This window comes from Heliangelus exortis, chromosome Z (genome assembly GCF_036169615.1).
Source record: "Heliangelus exortis chromosome Z, bHelExo1.hap1, whole genome shotgun sequence".
NCBI classification, from domain to species: Eukaryota; Metazoa; Chordata; class Aves; order Apodiformes; family Trochilidae; genus Heliangelus; species Heliangelus exortis.
In genome coordinates this window covers 64,682,800-64,700,045 of record NC_092454.1, presented here as the reverse complement: position 1 = coordinate 64,700,045, position 17,246 = coordinate 64,682,800, and the positions used below count along the sequence as shown (strand labels likewise).

Here is a 17,246-nt window from a genome sequence, read left to right as displayed (position 1 = left end):
GATTGTATAGATCACTTACCAGTCATTATGTAATCTTTGAGACAGAGGTGGGATTTAGTCCTTATCAAAAGGGTAGCACCAGGGCTTCCAAAGTGCTGGTATTTGTGCCAAGTGGCCCATTGAAATAGGCTCTCTGGGATGGTGGTCTTCTCCTGCAGAAGATATTTTAGTTTTTTAACTATGCCTTACTATATTATAAAAGCTTATTTTCAGATAAAGATAAATCTACAGTCCATGTGGTAAGGCTTTCACAGTTAGCAAATCTCTAAACACTGTTTCTGCAGGAGCTTCTTCTTTTTTCCCCTGGTGTCTTAATCAAGCATTACTGAAAAGAAATAATGAGAAAGTCCATGAAGTGCTTTTTTGTCATAGCTTTATTTTAACATAGACAGCTCTGCAGTCAAAAGTTACAGCGTATCTGAGACACCCAGAAGCTGTAGATGAAAAGAACATTTGGCCATGTGTCCAGTGCATCTGTGAAGGCACAGCATCCTTCATTGAACTGCATGCAGTGCAGAGCTGTTTAAGTACTAGAGCAATGAAAATAAATTTTAGATGCTTGGATCCAAGTGCATTATGGTGTCAGAAAGCAGAATGCCAGTGTTGGCTGCAGTTCAGTCTCTGGGCTTCAATTCAGGGTATTGCCAGAAGTTAATAAGGTGCCTGGGGAACACTCACATCAAATATAGTCAAGTGCTCACTTTCTGTCAAAAAGGTTGAAAGATTAAATACTTTTACTGTCCTTCCAGTTCTGTCTTGTCATTGTGCTATCAGCTCAAACAGGACTGTGTGGATTTCTGCTCTAACTTAAGTCCATCAGGCAGAAGGTCACTTCATTCAAATCAGTGGTGCCTTCAGCTGCCTTTCCTTCAGTGTTTACTCAAAACCAGGCAGATCTGGCTTCCCCCGAGCAATACTGTACCCCTGTATGGATTAAGTGATGCCTATGGTGGCTGTGCCAGGTCTTGAAGTCACAGCCTGCTGTCCACATACCATGTGTTCATTACACGTGTGCACAGACAGCCGTCAAGGATCAAGCTAGGAAATGCTATATTCAGCTGTGCTCAGAGGGTGTAAATTCCATAGGTATTTCTCCAGGTACTGCTGTGATGTTTTGAAACCTCAAGTATGGCAACACTGTGGAAGCTGTCCATAGCCCCTGGTTTACAATTCTGCCTTGGACATGTTGAAAACAAACTATAGTTTAATAGAAATACTTGTTTCTGTAAGTTATTTGCATTTCTCTATTGCAATGAGCTGATTTATTCAAGCCAGTGATAAATTTCACATTACCTTTTCCCTATGCAGGCACTGCTGTACATGAATATTTATTAAATCTTATTAATTAGACAGCTGATTAGAGTATACTGTTGACCTTTCTGGACAAAGGGTGCTGTATTTCAGCTCTGTTCTTAGGTAAGCCTGTGGTCCCACCAAAACTGCTGTTTAGCATTTCATGCCTGGAAGACTGTCCAGCTCCCCTGTAACTTTTATGAAAACTGTGGTCGACACTCAGGCTTACAGCTTGCTCCTGCTAAAGTCAGCAGCAGAACTCTCCTTGGTTTGTACTGGTGCAGGGCTGGGTGAAGGAAGATAACGTGACAGTAGTTTGAAAGTACTATTTATAGTGGTACTGAAAGTGGCAAAATTTTGCTGACACATTCCTGCTGGGGGCTTTGGAGTTAGCACAGATACGATTAGTGAAAAGGAAGGGCCACCCCTAGTCTCCTGGTACATAGCAAAACTGTTCTAAGACTAATTAGGGGCACATTCAGGCAGTGCAGCAGTACTAGTAATTTGATTTAATGAATGTTGCTCATTTAAAAAGCTCTAATTTGTGCTCAGCCCTTAGGGTGTAAGGAGGAGATAGAGGAACTCCTTAAAGCAGAGACAGAGCCTTTCCAGGTGTGTGACTAAGGGATGTCATAAGCCTTAGCAGAAACAAATGAAAGCTGCAAATCATTACTGTGGTGCAGTTCTTTTATCGAGTTTGGCTTTCTGAATTTTATTGAACATTGACAGCTGTATGTTTGCATCTAACAGTTTTGAATTTAAGATTAGGTAAAGCTGAAGAGATCTTGCTTGCAAAGGTAAATGTGATCCTTTAGTTTCTTTGGGGTACATTTTGCTTGGCTGGGTGGTGTTTTTCCTTTATACATACAGCTGTTTGTTCTCACATTTCTAGATCTGAGTTGATATGGTAAAGGGAAGACTTTAAGAAGTACTTGAATTGTTGTTACATATATAATCTATCTGACAATTCCCAGATTGTAATTAACACATATTAACTCTGGTACTGAAAGCAAAACATTTTTATACATAACCAAAACTGTTCTCATTATGTCTTCTGTGGTTCAGATGAATTAATTCATGTCTTGCTCTCTGCAGAGTGCAGAGCTCATGCAATTTCCTGGCATTTTTTGAGATGGAAGGCTCATAAGACTAGTGTCTAATATAACTCTCCAGCCCTTATAAGAAACTGTTTTCCCAGGCAAATAAATAACCCTGCACTCTGGAAAATAATCATCCCATGTCACAACTGAAGTTGTTTTCAGACCAGTAATTTGTCTTGGCAACAACTATATACAAAAACATCCAAGGAGGATCTGACTTACACTTACCATTATGCTACAGCAGAAGATGACTTTTGGATTCCATAGATTTGGATTGGGTGATGCTGGTTCTCAGCATACAAGGTCCTAACAAAGCACCATAGTGTCCAACAGTGTCAACAGAAGAAAGGGCAATGAGTGCACAGCATGCCTGGATGACACTTGCTTACACATAAATGGTTCTGTCCTCTATCTACTGACACATATGTTGGTTCTGTTCTGAATGTTGGAATAGTTAGCATTTCTCTGAAACTCTCAGTTCATAGAGGAATTTCAGCTAGTTTTAAAAACAATTGAAGAAATGCTTCTAGCTTTTTCTTGTTGCAGAGAAGATCTTGGGAAAAAGTCAGAGTTTTATTGCTATATGATGACGGCAGTTTGGTACATCAAATGTCAACAATAGCTGTTTATGCCCGTTTTTATAGTAACATGGGTCATTTTATATTGGTAATCACTCTGCTACACACTTCACTTAAACTCTATTTTGTCTTGCTGTTTCTGTTGCTGTGTGATGTCCATAACTGCTCTTCAAAAATGCTCCCAGTTCTCTTTTAACTTCCATTTTCCCTCTTAATCTCTAGTCTTTTAAGTGTTGATGCCATGTGTCACAGGTTTCCCAATATATGGAATCACTCTGCTGCCTTTTGAATGACAAATGAATTTGTCATTCAATTGAGCAATAAGCAAACAGTTACATTTTTAATAGATATCTTTTTGGGATTTGGGTGTGATGCGATTTTCTGACAGTAGTAAGAACCAGATTCTGATGATGTGTTCATAATTTATTCTGGGCCCATGTTGGTATATATTCTAAACTATTAAAACTTTGCTCCAATTCGTGTTAGAAGATTCTTGCTCATTTGTGCTTGAAAAGCAAGATAATACCTAGACTTAAGAACATAAAATGTTGGTTTTGCTGAAGTCAATTTTTAAATCATAATTCCTGGAAGAAAGCTTTCCAAGTCATGGCAATCATCAGGGAAAAACATTCTTGAGCAAAGTCATAGTAAAATACATCTTAAATCATAACCCACCCACTTCCAGGCACAGTATTACCGGACCCTTCACTGGAGGAAGGAACAGTATTGTTGGTATTCATGACTCATATTCATAGGTTAGAAGGTTTAACGATTCAGCCGTGATCACATTATGACTGGTATTGTGTATAGACCACTGGATTTCCCTAAATTGCTTATGTTTGGATTAGAATTTACTATTTAGGAAAACATCCAGTTTTGATTCCACATGTCCTGCAAGGGAGCATTCATTACAGCCTGTATTAAATTATTCCCTCATTAGTTATATTTGCAGCTAAGAGATTCCTGTGAGAAGGTGTGTATTATTTTACTCTTGGTCTCTGAACACTCTCCATTACAGACAGAAATGTCTTATGCTCCTTTCTTCTCTGAGAAGTTGGCTTTGTCTGAAGATTGTTGACTGATTGCTTTTTTACCTTTGCATAACTTTGGAAGGTGGCATTTGGAAGAAGTTCTGATTCATGGCTTTAATTACAGTCTATTTAACTATAAAAAAAAACCTTCTCAGCATCTTCCTTCAAATCTCACCATTGTTGTGATGCCAAAACACACCCGTGGCTGGGAGCAGTAATGTTAATGGCATGTGTGTGGCCTCCACTTTTCATTCATACCAAGTTCACATTGTTGTCAGCTGATACTCACAGTGCCTTCACATGTACCACCTCTTTGCTTAGCTCTGGTTGGAGGCTGTGACCAGTGTCTAATACATCAGGGCTAGATCTGTCTAGAGCTTCTGAGCTTTCATCAGATCTCCTGATGAAAGGGTCAAGGGGGGGAGGGGGGCATCTTGGTTAGGGTTTTGGGTGTTTTGCTTTTTTTTACAGTTTGGACATAGTCTGGGGTTGTACTTACATGACAGTTTCCACTACAGAATTGACATGTCTGTTATTATCAGAGGCTTCCATCCTTATCCTTCTGATCAGATGAGAACCATTGGCAGTCATGTGCATCCCTGGCTGCAGAATGGACAGGTTTAGAGGTGAACTCAGCAGCCACATGTACTGCAGACTGTGTTAAAATGCTACCTCTGCCAAAACTATTAAAGAGATTGCTGGTTATGAACTAGAGTGGTGAAGGGATGCAGTGTGCAGATGCCAATCTGGGTGAAACCATCGTGCTTCAGCAGTGCTTCTGTAATAGCTCCATGTAACATAACCTCAGCAAAATTTTTAACCTATCCTTTTTGAAACCATGCTAATTGGTAAGAAGAGATGTCAGTCCTAGCCCATCAATAAGCACATTAGCCAGGTTGTTATTTAGTTGCTGAGATGTTCAAGGTTCCCCAATTGACTACATATATATATACCTTCAGGTAAATTCTGCTTCACTGTCTTACTCAGCGAAGCTCTATCCAGATGTATTTCTGGAAGTTATCAGCTATCATAAAATGCAATATTTCTTTGTGCATGTCTATAGATACTGTCCAAAGTTGGAAGGTGTAGCCAAGCAAGGTGTTGCCCACTGAGCAGAGTACCAGGGCACCATAAAGACTATTTCTGGATGGAAGAATAACATGATCTTCCCATACTCTGACAGAACAACCCAGAGGTCCCACCCAGGTCCCACACAGGTCTCACACAGGTCAAGTTGAATTATCCTTTTGCAAGCTGAGTACTTGCCCTCCTAGTCAACAATGTGAATGATTGTCCTTGATTTGGAGAAATATCATCCCTTGAAGTGGTGTGGGTGTTTTAAATTTGGAGGCTGTCTTGAAAATTAAGTAGTTCTATACACCTTTTCCTACACAATGTGAGATTCTCAAGTCTTAGGAGTTATATTGGTGATCACATTGGCCTTCTGGCATACTTCTTTTATTTTTTTTCCTCTTGGTGATACCTTGACAAATCCCAGACTTGCAAAGCTGAACACCTGAAATTCATAATTTAAATCTGCCTCAGTAACATAGACAAGTATCAGCCTCAGGATTCACTTTTTTACATGTCAGGATCTGTGTCTGGGAGTTTAATTTTAATCACCAGAGTTGCAGCATTTTTGGTTTAAGGACCTGGTCTGCTATGTTTGTGGTTCCAAAAACCAGTGATCTCTCCTTTCAATAGATCTGGAGCTGGTCCAGCTCTCTGCTGTTGTCCATGTGCAAGCTGCTGCTCTCTGTATCAGAAGAGAGGCTGTTTCCCATATTCATCCCACTTGAAAACAAAAAAACAACTTGGTTTTCAAGTGGCTTTTACAGTGAGTGACTTGTTAATGGCACATTTGTATCCTCATATTCCCAGAATTGTGTAAAGTTCTGGGTGATTCTGAAGTGGTGCAGTGATTAGGGGTTTAATTTTATTTGTCTTTTAATGCCAGACCTACTAAGAGGATTTTTTTTTTCACCTGTGATGTAAGAAATGTTAAATGCTATCTGATGAAAATGCATTTGTTATTTATAGGTAAATCCAATTATTCAGTTAATTAGTGGATCTCAAAAATAGCTGTAAGAAGTGGCCATTCATATATTTGCCAGCAAATGAATGCTGCTTTCCCCCAGGAAAAAGACCCATTCTGAGTAGTTGATTGGTGGGCATTCAGCTTTGTGAAAGGAAAACCAGACCTGTTAGCATAGCTTAATCTTACATGTAGTAGATAACAGACAAATCAGTGCTTATTGAGCCACCCTGTAATTGCATTAAGTCTGTAAACTTCTGGTGCCCTTGTTTCCTCTCTTATTAACTGAAAGAGAAGAGCTGGAGACATGGACTTGTAGATTAGATATTTCCTTTTTTGGATGTCTACTGGCTTGTTCTTTCATTAGAAGTGAGACATGGTTTTGGTCTGTTGTTATTCTATATTCTGCCAAAAAACTGTAATGTATTAAGTCCTGCATGTAAAAAAATGTTCATTTGTTCTAAGCTAAGTTTATTTATAGCTCACAGATAATCACATGATGAGGACTGCCAGCTTTAAGTCATCGTGAAAAATAAAAATTGTATTCTGAAATTAGCTGGTTTATTTATTTTTCCAGTCACAATAGCTAATTTAGGTCTCTGCCTTGTTTTGAATGTGTTGATTTTGATAAATGAGATTCAGCTCATAAAGTACACGTGACTCTGCTGTCTGTCATTCAGTGAGTTGCAAAGCACATAAAAGGAAAATACAGTGCATTTTTATCCTGCTCATAAAAGTTATTTTTGAATGAGCAAGTTCTTGTTAACCTGTCAGTCAGAAAGTGAAATCACCAAAACTAACCTGTCCTGGGGTGAAAAAAAAAGAAAAAAAATTTTTGTTATGTGAAAATCAACTTGGTATTTTTCCCAAGATCCTGAATTCCAAAGCTCCTGCATCGTAACTAGAGAAGCCACCTGTCAATAGGCACAAGAAAAAAAAAAATCAAACCATAAATGCCACTGTATTTCTTTTGCTGTTATAGGAATGATGAATCAATAAAGTTAGGTGCTTAGGATTTTTTGGGAATCTATGGCAAGGGGAAGGAATCTGGAGCAAGGGGAAGGAGTTTGCCCCAGGCATTTGTAGCTGCTTCAGCTTGTAGCTGCCTCTGCCCTCTTCCCTTCCCCTGGCCCTGTGACTGCTCCTAAGAAAGCAAAGGTTTGTCACAAATCTGCTTTATGACCAGGGAATTGTGTTTAGACAAGAGCTAGGCAAAGACCAAACAAATAGACAGGTTGTACTCCAAACCTCTTGCTTTCAGCCTAAATGTAATCACAGTTCCAGTGCTTTTAGAGTAATTGTTAATAATGCAAAAGACATATTGGCACTAACCCTTTCCTGCAAGCTAAGCCTGTTTTGACCAGTTGACCAGGAAAAAAAAATGTCAATGAGAAATAAAAGTGAAACCAATGTTTGTTCTGAAGCTGTGAGCCTAGAAAGGCAGATGGTGCCAGAAACTCCATGGAATACTCTAGGCTTGCCCTGTTGACCTTTTCCTAAGGTATCTGTTCACTTACAGGGGGAAGAAGAATGAATATAAAACACTGAAAAGAATTTATGCCACTAAGGGCATCTAGGTTTCCTCTGGTGTACTGGAGGCTGCTGTCATGTGGAATTTTCATAGGCCCCACATTGCATTTTACTGGCAACCGTTCTTGCTCTCCTGATGGTTGTCTCTATGCAGGAAGGTGGGAGGGAGGTTTCAAAATGGGCAGATTTTGCCAGAGTTTCATGACAGAGTAATAATCTAAGAACAAAGGCATGAGTCATGTGGTTTCCCCCTTTGCTGGCTCTCTTTCACTTGGTGTTGCCCCCCTGAGAAATAATTCACGTGATGATTTTGTAATTGAGCTCCTCCTACCTGAGTCCAAAGCTGTGCTCACTTTCCTTCTGGACTATGTTGCAATTTTTTGGTGAAATTTTGGCCCGGTCAACCCTATTGCAGGGACTTCCCTGCCCTGGAAAGAGAGGAGGTGTTGGCACACAACCATTCACCAGTAACTTTCAGGTAAAATGGAGACCTCTTAGAGCCTTTGCAACATCTTGGGTGGAGTCTCATAGCTAAGGAATTAATATCCAGGCATCTAATTCACATGTCTGGTTCCTTACCATGAGTCAGGCATTTGACATGTTGCTTGCACTTATTACTTTTGCAAGCATTCCCCAGAGTTTGGTGGCTGCCTTATTGGAGAGACTTGGAAGTTGAATGAACCTCCAGACACCTGGTAAAATGTACTAGGAGGGTGGTCTCCTAACAGAGGAAGACAGTTAAAAAAATACTGATTTAAATAATTTTGTAAAATGGAGATAATTTCTTACCATGTTATGAAGCACCTGGTTGCCTACAGTGTGGTTTTTGAGGTCTTCATATGGTGGGACTAGTGATTTGCAAAATGTTCTTCTGTCCATCATTCCTATAACAGCAAAAGAAATACATACTTATGTATTTCTTATGTTTTTTTCCTTGTGACTATGCTTTCTAGATTGTATCCTTTAATATGTAAAATCGCAGTGGCATCCCATGATTCTCCAGCTCCCTCTGTGCAGACCTTTACGTTAATCACGCAGGAATAAAAGTTGGGAAGATGCTCTAAGCTGGACAGCCTTTCCTAGACCTGCAATTTGCCATGAAATTTCATATACTGGCATATACATAGATTCGTGAGATGAAGCTCAGCATTAAGTGGCTCTGGCTCCACTGTGAGTTACCACACTGGGAACTGCTGCCTCTCTTGATTCCCTCTAGCTACATAAAATGCCAGGAAGAGATGAGCTCCTTCCCCATAGAGGTGGGATACCAAGAGTATCACTGCCAGGGAGAGCTTTTCATTGCTCCTAAAGATTAATGCAGGCAGTGGATGCAGTCAAGTACAGCATCTGCAATTGCTTTCCAAAATCCTGCATCCTTGTCACTGTTAGTCTTAATTTGCTCAGCAGCTGGTGTGAAGCCAAGAAATAAATCATTATGGGTTGATTTTATTGTTGCTGTTGTTGTAATAGGAGAAGGGAATTGAAAACAAATGTCTCAGTGCTGGTGTTTGCCTGGAGTGTGAAACCGTATGCTGGTTTAGAGGCTGACATGTTACACCAGATTGTAGCTGAGCACTCGAAAATGCCAGGCAGGAGGACTGGTGAGGAGTTGATGAGCTGTGTTTCAGCACTTCCTCCAGAGTGGGATCCATACACACCTCAGTGAGGTCAGCTTGGGCAGAGGCAGGATGAAGAGTCTCTAACCAAGGGGATCTCTGTTACAAGATGCTACGCAGAAGGAGAATGGTGTGAATCACTTAGCGTGACCTCTCTCATAGAGTCCTTGTGGTGTGAGCAGGTGATGGATGGACAGAGGGGGAAGAGGACAGCTGACACTGGAAAGAAACCTTGAAGAAAACCAAAGATCAATACAAGTAATAGAAAACATTCTGGAGGAAAAAAAAACACCACTGAAAACAACTGAAAAAAAAAGGGAAATCACAGACACATGTTTATGTGGGTAATCATCATTGCCAGTTCTGCAGTTTCCAAGAGGGAGCAGCTCCTGCCTCTCCCTCTGCAGTGGTGAAGCAGAAAAGGTTTCTGCCAGGCCTGCTTCATGGAGCCACTGTGATGCACATGGCTGCCCAGGAGAAAGTCCCTTTTAAGTGACATGAATGATGGTAGGTCTTGTGTCATGGACTGTTGTCCAGGGTCTGGCACACAGCTGGCAACTCTTCTGTCAGTGGCAAACATCTTCAGTAATAAATGTAGCTTGCAGATACCACTTCTTAAAGCAGTGTGTCCAGTGTTCATGCCCCACACAGATGTGGTAGAGCACCTGGAAAGCAGGCTTCAGCAGATGGGGAACCACCGTGTTCTTCTCATCCATTGCTTTTAACAGCATAGACTGCTGCAGCTGCATTTGCATTGGCAGTGTAGGGAGAGCTTTGGAATGAACACTGTTCACAACCACTGCAATATCTTTAAAAAAAAAAAAAAAAAAAAAGGATAACAAGAGGACAGGAAAAAAAAAAGAGGAAAGTGATATAAGCAATTGCCCCAGATAGTTCTCAGGTTCATAAAGTGTTTCAACCAAAGCACAATATTTGTATAGTAAGAATTCAGGTCTGTCAATATCTGACACTTTGTAATTTCCATATCTAGGGCCTAATCAATGCTGTCTGTGTTGAATCTCTAGTGGAAAAAACCTGACAAATATGGCAACACAATCGGATAGGGTATCAGCAGCAGCTCTGTAAGCTGTCTCTGCGTTTCACACAAGATTACAGATTTACAAAGAGCTCTTTGCCATCAGTTCTTGAATAAGGAGAAATAAATTTGCAATATAATAATTCTTTTAAAAGTCATCAAGAAATCATGTAGTGTTCTTAAAAGTAGGCCCTCCATGTATTCTATTAATTACTTAGCACACAAGTAATAGATACCTTGCTCTCTCTTCAAGATGATTTTTGTATTACATATATTTAATTTAAATTTCATTTTCCTTCAAAATGCATGTGAGTTTCATAATCTCAGAAACACTTCACGATTAAGTATGTGCAAACCCATATGCACATGTGTTGACTTTCAGAGTGCCTGGTCTTTTATTTTGATTATGTCAACTTTGAGGCCTTGACCTTTTCCTAGGACAAGGTGTGCTGCTTGGAAATTTCTTGTCTTCATGTGGTTTATTCTGCCCCAATATGGAAAAGTTCCTTCAGCATTCTCTTTCACCTCCCTTTCCAAAGTGTGAAAGGCAGTTCAGATATTTCCAACCCAGCATTTTTTTCAGTAAGAAAATATTATTGCATCGGGAGGAGTGTGCTTATAGTGGAACATGGTGCTTGTTTTAGTATTTACTGTTGGCAAGCTCATTCCTGGTTTTCTCCTGTTCAGTTTTATAGTTGAATCTTGTGTCTCAGAAGGCAGTGAAATTTCAGGGGGATCCTCTAGCCCCTTAATTCATGTTGTATCACAGTTTAGAAATTCATTACTTGGACTGATTAACTAATGGAAGATGAAATTAACAGTGAATTTATGTAGGATGTTGCATTACAATTGTATCTGTACCATTTTGCACACTGCCATCAATACAGTGCAGCTTAATTTTATAGCAGGAGACATTTTAAGAAATCTGTAATTGCTAGGAAGATAAGTCAGTTCCTTGACACAACCTTACTGGTAAAACTCTACTGGAAAATTTAAAATAGTTGCCTCTAAATACTAGAAAGTCTGCAACTTGGGAAAGCATGGTCATGTTTCTTTTGTAATAAAGCTACTTTTAACACTTCTGATATGCCCTGTTAGTATTAGATGTATAAGGTTTAAGCTATGACCAGCAGACATCTTATTTGTGTTTGCTTTTCCCACATATTTCTGGAGCTGTAGGAAAGCAAGACCCTGGATTTCTGAAGGACTTTAGAGAAATGAACTTAAGATGGGGTTTTAGACCAGCAATAGCTTACCTGTGTCTCCTAAAGCTCTGTGCTACTATTTTTCAAGGAAAATGTAATTCCTTGAATCCAGGAAGCGGTTGTGTGAAGTTTAGTCAGAGAAGTTGCTGCCTGACACATGAGAGACTCGATGTCTGCTACCTGGGCAGCATCATCTTGCTGCTGTGCAGTATTCCCTCTGAACACCCAACTCTGCTGGTGCAGGGTAATAGTGAGGATCAGGGGACTAAGGGTTTGAGGGAGTGGGAAGAGAGGGAATCAGGGAATAGAGAGTCTGGACTGTCTTTTCCTTGCTGTAATTTAATTGTTGTTTAATAAACAGCTACACTCAGTAAAATCATTCAATTGTAATAAAATATGGGTATGTTTTGACATTTGTTGATAGTAAGTACAGGAGAAATGACAGCTGAGTAATTACAGCAAAAACTTGAAAGCTACACATCTTTTCTAAGCTTGAGACTGTTTGACATTCTGCAGTGTTTATTCTTGGTCTGTTATATGCTAGTTGTATACAGCTTGTGTGGGTAAGTTGCTCTGTCCTTCATAATGGTGTCCTTTAGGTAAATGACAGTGCATGCTATCATTACAACCAGGTGATCATTTCTTTACAGATGGCTGGGATTTCTCCTTTCTAATTTCCTTTGCATGTGTTTAGTTAAGTACTGTGTCCATTCAGAGCTGCAACAAGCCTGTGTCTGCAACAACCCTACATATGCTTGAGTTATCCTTAGAGGAACTTGCTATAAGTCTGGTTTACTTTTAACATATTAAAGGGGAATCTCTCCTGATGATACCTGACTTTCTTCTGAAACCCCAGGTAAAATGCAAGTAGCCTGGAAGATTTTCACTGTGACTCCAGACCTCTAGCTCCCTTAAAATTGAGTAGGTTTTCTGCAAGCATGGGGAAAGGCCTGACCCCACTAAAGGAATCCTGATCCCCATAACCCTGCACTATCTTCTCTGCCAGTGAAGGATATGTAACACTTAAAGATGGCACCAGTGTTAAAATGCAAAGATTTAGGCTGAATGAATAGGAATTTACCAACATAACTCAGACTTTTAAGACTGGAGTTACCTAAATATTTTGTTCTCTTTCTAAACAAGCATTTTTGTGTTAGCTTTTTCAAAATTTCCTAGGATCTTTGTTTCCAGCCATGTTATGTAAACAAATTGAAACAAAAGCTCTGCACCCCTTCCTTTCCACCACAGTAAATGGCTTGTTTTAAGTTGGATGGTTGTAAGGTGTTTGGGGTTTTTTTGTCTTGTCTTTTGTGTTTTCCTGATAAACAGACTTAGAATGTAGAATGAGAGGTCATTTCAAGTGCTAACAATGTTAAAAATCAGTCCAGAGCAAGTTTCTTCAAATCACCATGCATTTGCAGATAGCCAAGAGCCTGGACAAGACCATTCATTCCCATTAGGCTGCCAATACGGTTACCTCTCAGTTACCCCTTTGGTGCCCTTGAACACCTCACATATGGATGCACAAAGAAGCTGAAGATGGCTTGCAGCAGAGCAAAGTCTCTCCTTACTCCTATTGGTAATGAAGGTGAGGCCAGCTTGAATTATCCTGCCCTTACCACTAAGGAAGACCTCATCTGCTTGCATACCCCTCCAGCAAGGGATGCTGAAACCAGTTTTAGACTTTTAATCCTAAAAACATAGGTTTAAAAAAATTTTTAAATTTGTAAATAAGCCAGTGCTTTTTTTGGGAGCTACTGAGAAAAAAAAAAAAAAGAGGAGAGGAAGTCTTTCCCCCTATATGTGGAGAACATAGATAACATCTATGAGGAAAACAAGTAAGTGGGATGCTGTATAACCTTTCTCACTTGTTTTTCCAGCCATCATCTTCTCATGAAATCTTGCAGTGTCAGCTGGTTGGCATTTATGGCTCCAGCCCTCGTAATTTTTGACAGGATATTTTATGTTTGCTGTGCAGGGAATAGTAGCCATGCTACGTGCTGCTTTCTTTTTGAATGGAGAATGCCCTGAGCCCCAGTTTTCAGAGCTGTCAAGTATGAACAGATCTTTTAAGAAGTTTTACCTGTTCAGCATGGGAAATAAGGATGGAGACAGTTTTTATCCTTGGAAATTAATTTAAATATAAGCAGCATCAAGACAGTGCCTCCAGGTATTCTTTGAGTTGGCTTGAACATAAATTCTGTGTTTTCACCAGGGTTAGAAGGCTTTGAGGTGTAGTCCTCCTTCTGTTACCCAATCCATCTGCCACTTGCACTACAAGAGGCTGGCAGAGGCATTTTCTTTCTGAAGAAGACACAGTCTTTCTCCATCCAGAGGAGACACAGTCCTGGCAGTAAGCGGGGACAAAGGCTGGTTCCTCTCCCTGTGACAGTGAGCAGCAGCAGCAGCAGCCACTCTGCACCTCGCCACTGTGAATGGCCCAGAAAATGCAAAGCACTAATGAAATGTAAGATCCTTCTGCTCCCTCATCAAGGTTTAATGTGACAATTTTCTCTTGGAAATTTATTTTGGTGACCATCCCTGGGTAGTTTATGTTCAGCAATTATTCTCCTGCTGCAGACCAGTCTTTTGTCTGAAGCAGGGGTGTTGTGTGGGGAAAGGAGAGGTTTGAGGTGTGACTGAGTGGTCCATGAAGACTATTCTCAGAAATTGTTTTTATTTCTGTCTTATCCCAGTTGTCTTTATTAAAAGAACAGGACGTCTGGCTACAGCACCAGGGGAAATTAAACTGACAGCCAATTTGTTCTCGTAAAATAAATAGAAGTGGCCTTTGGGTTTAAAGTGTGTGATTTCCATGAAAGGAGGAGGAAGAACAATTAAGATTGCTCACCAGATAAAATTCTTTGTAATTGCTGGTTATCAAATAGTGACTGAAACAGGAGAAAATATCCAAGAAAGCTGTTTAATTTTAAAAAGTATTTGTTACAAGAAGGAATTCTGTCAGACTGGCTTCCTTGGCTGTGATAAACCCTCTCTTCTGAGAGCCTGAAAATTCTCTCATGAGCAGGCATGACCTGACCAGAATCATGGGTAGATTGTCACCTGCACAGAAGACTGCAGAAGTCCCCTAACCTGACCTGTGCTCCCTGTGTCTCTGCACACCATCTGGAAAAGTCAGAAATGTTTAACCTAGACGAAAGGCTGAAGAATGGAGCAGTTCCCTGAAAAGCCCAAAACCACAAAAACGGCCAATAACAGGGATGGTATTAAAAGCTTTATATCCTTTATCTTTGTCATTTTACTCTTGCACATGGCCTCCTCCAACATTCAGCACCTGAATTTATTTCTCTGCTGGCTTGATATGTTGGTAGAGAAGGTATGAGAAACAAGGAGAGCCTTAAAATGTTCTGTAGACTTCATCAGCTGCATAGTCAAGCACTGATTTTGCTTCCAGCAGGCAGCCTTGTGGGGCATTTTTCATTTTACAGTCCCAGAGAGATCTGTAGAGATTATATAGTTTGATGATAATGAGCTGAAATGGTGACTCTGGTCCCTAAAAACCTTCCTTTGTGTGCAGGCAGTTTTGCTGTGATACAGAGGAGAGAGAGAACACTTTCTCTAATGAGTAATGTATCACGAAAAGATTGTTGGAACAGAATGAGATAAGGGAATACTTCTGGTATTTGTCTTTTTTTCTTCTGCTACTGCATATTTTGAATTTAGTGGTCTTACAAGGTTGCTTACCTCAGAAAGCCAGGCAAGGTGTTTATTCCCTGAACAGGAAATGGGTGCACAGGAGGATTTGTTTGGCTTGCAAACCCTTTCTATAACCTCTTTAGTTTTCTTTCCTTTTTTTCATTTTTTTTCCCTCCAGGCACATTAGCCAAGGATAGAGTTAACCCTTTGCAACAGGTTGTAACCATGACCCTGTGGTTCAAGTGGTTCAATTATGTCCAGTATGGGAAGGTCTTTGTGGTTTATTTAGGGAAGCATCTGTGTCCAGAGGTAGCTGAAGGGGCTTGAGTTTATATGACTGCTATAGTTTTATTACTGCATAATCAGGACGTATAACACTGAAAATCCCTGTTTTTGCCACATTTTTTAAGAATTCATGATCGCTGCTTTGTTTAAACATAACCACGAGTTGCAACCACCAGCTAAAAGCTGAGACATCGTCTCCCAGAAATGCTCATTGCACACACTGGACTCCACATCCAGTACCTCATCATGTTTCTTGAAGGTTCACAAATGAAGGAATTAAAAAAGTTTCCCAAAGTCATAAGGCAGAAAACATGGTGCCCCTACATGTTATTCTTTGGCTGCTTGAGCTCTTGCTTACACATCTCATCTGTCTTTAGTTATGGAAAGAGCAGTCTTGTGGGCAGTCAGAGCCTTTCTAAGTTTAATTCAAGCACTTAAACTGCATATGACCTGCCATTCTGAGAGAGAAACTTGGCTGCAGAACTGAGGATTCACAAAAACAGGAGTTCACTGCCTCAAACTAACTTTTCATATACACAGACTTAGCTGGAAAATCCATCATCATAGGCTTTACTGTGCATTTGTGTACATTTGGAAGTAAATTTACATTTGTGTAAATTTGGAAGATTAGAAGCCTGAAGCAGGTAAATCACTTCGAAATATCTTTTTTTCTCAGATACTGAGGCCAGAATCACTATTCTTTTATAATCTCACCGTTGTGTTCAGCAGACAACACTTGCAGATTGTTTGGTGGATCCATGATACTCATACAGACTTTCCACCACATTTCAGTCTCTGTACACTTACTGGCTTTCAGTGTGGCATGATGTAGGGGACCTACAGTGCCTGCAGTCATGCAAGAGAGGTGCTTTAAAATGCAAACATGTCAAGCATCTTTGCACTTCAAGAAGAGGAATAATTTTAAAGTATTTTTGGGACACTTCTGGCATTTATATTTCTTCCTTGATCATTCTGCCATTTCAAGTTTCTGTTCAAGTTTTAATTTCAGCCACGAGTATTAGAATTTTTATTTTTCTTGAATAAACTTGAGGTTCTATTAGAAGTCTTTAAGGGAAAACCAAACAAATAGAAAACAACAAAACCCAACTAAAGTTGATGGTAATGGAGGGTCTGAATTCCTGAGCAGGAAGAAGGTCCTTTGTTTATTTGGGGCCAGCTCTGGGGTAGGAAGGCACCTTTGCTACTGAGCTACAGTGCTGTACCATACACATCTTCATTAGCAATTGCCCAGTTCATTCTTCTTGTAGCATACCAATATGTTAAGGAAAGTTGTTAAGATTTGTGTTTTCCAAAACTAATTAGTAATGATATTTTAAAAAAACCCAAACAAATTATATTAAAAAAAAAAAAAAACAAAAAAAAACCCAAAATCAAACAACCTCCAAAACACCAAATCTATTTTCTAGTGCAGCTCTTCCAGGTTTCAATGAAAACTGAACATTTGCATGTCAGGTGGACAACTAGTGTGAGTCTGTAGCAAATGATTGTCTCTAGCACCATCTCCAGCACACCTGGTTTGTGCTCTGCTAACAACTCCTCCGGGGCATATGGGGCTATAGGCAGTTGGTAGCAGGGAGGGTACTTAAGGTAAATATCTTGTGACTTCCTGCTCCTTCAGTGTGAAGCAGGGTTACCTGAATTTCATATTTAATCAATTAGTAACTATAGAAATCACCTTTTAAATCCATATATTTTAATACAGAATTCAGTTTCTTTGTGAAACATTTAGCCATCATCATAGTCTAGAATTCTTTGATGACCCAAAAGAAAAAAACAACCCAAAACAAAAAGGAAAAAAAAAAGAAGAAAAGAAAAAAACAGAAAAAGAAAAGAAAAAAAAAAAAAAAAGAAAAAAAGCC

The 17,246-nt window shown here is 39.8% G+C and overlaps 1 protein-coding gene across 16 annotated transcripts in view; it reads left to right on the top strand.

The window, feature by feature from the left end:
- The window catches only part of PALM2AKAP2 (PALM2 and AKAP2 fusion), a 260,559-nt gene that overhangs the window by 206,762 nt on the left and 36,551 nt on the right, over positions 1-17,246 (top strand). The window contains exon 1 of one of the 16 annotated variants that reach the window (XM_071731472.1): positions 15,990-16,010. The exons of the other annotated variants lie outside the window; for them this stretch is intronic. The gene's annotated coding sequence lies outside the window, so the exon portion shown is untranslated. Of the gene's footprint in view, positions 1-15,989; positions 16,011-17,246 lie in introns of those variants that run through there. 16 annotated transcript variants of the gene reach the window in all.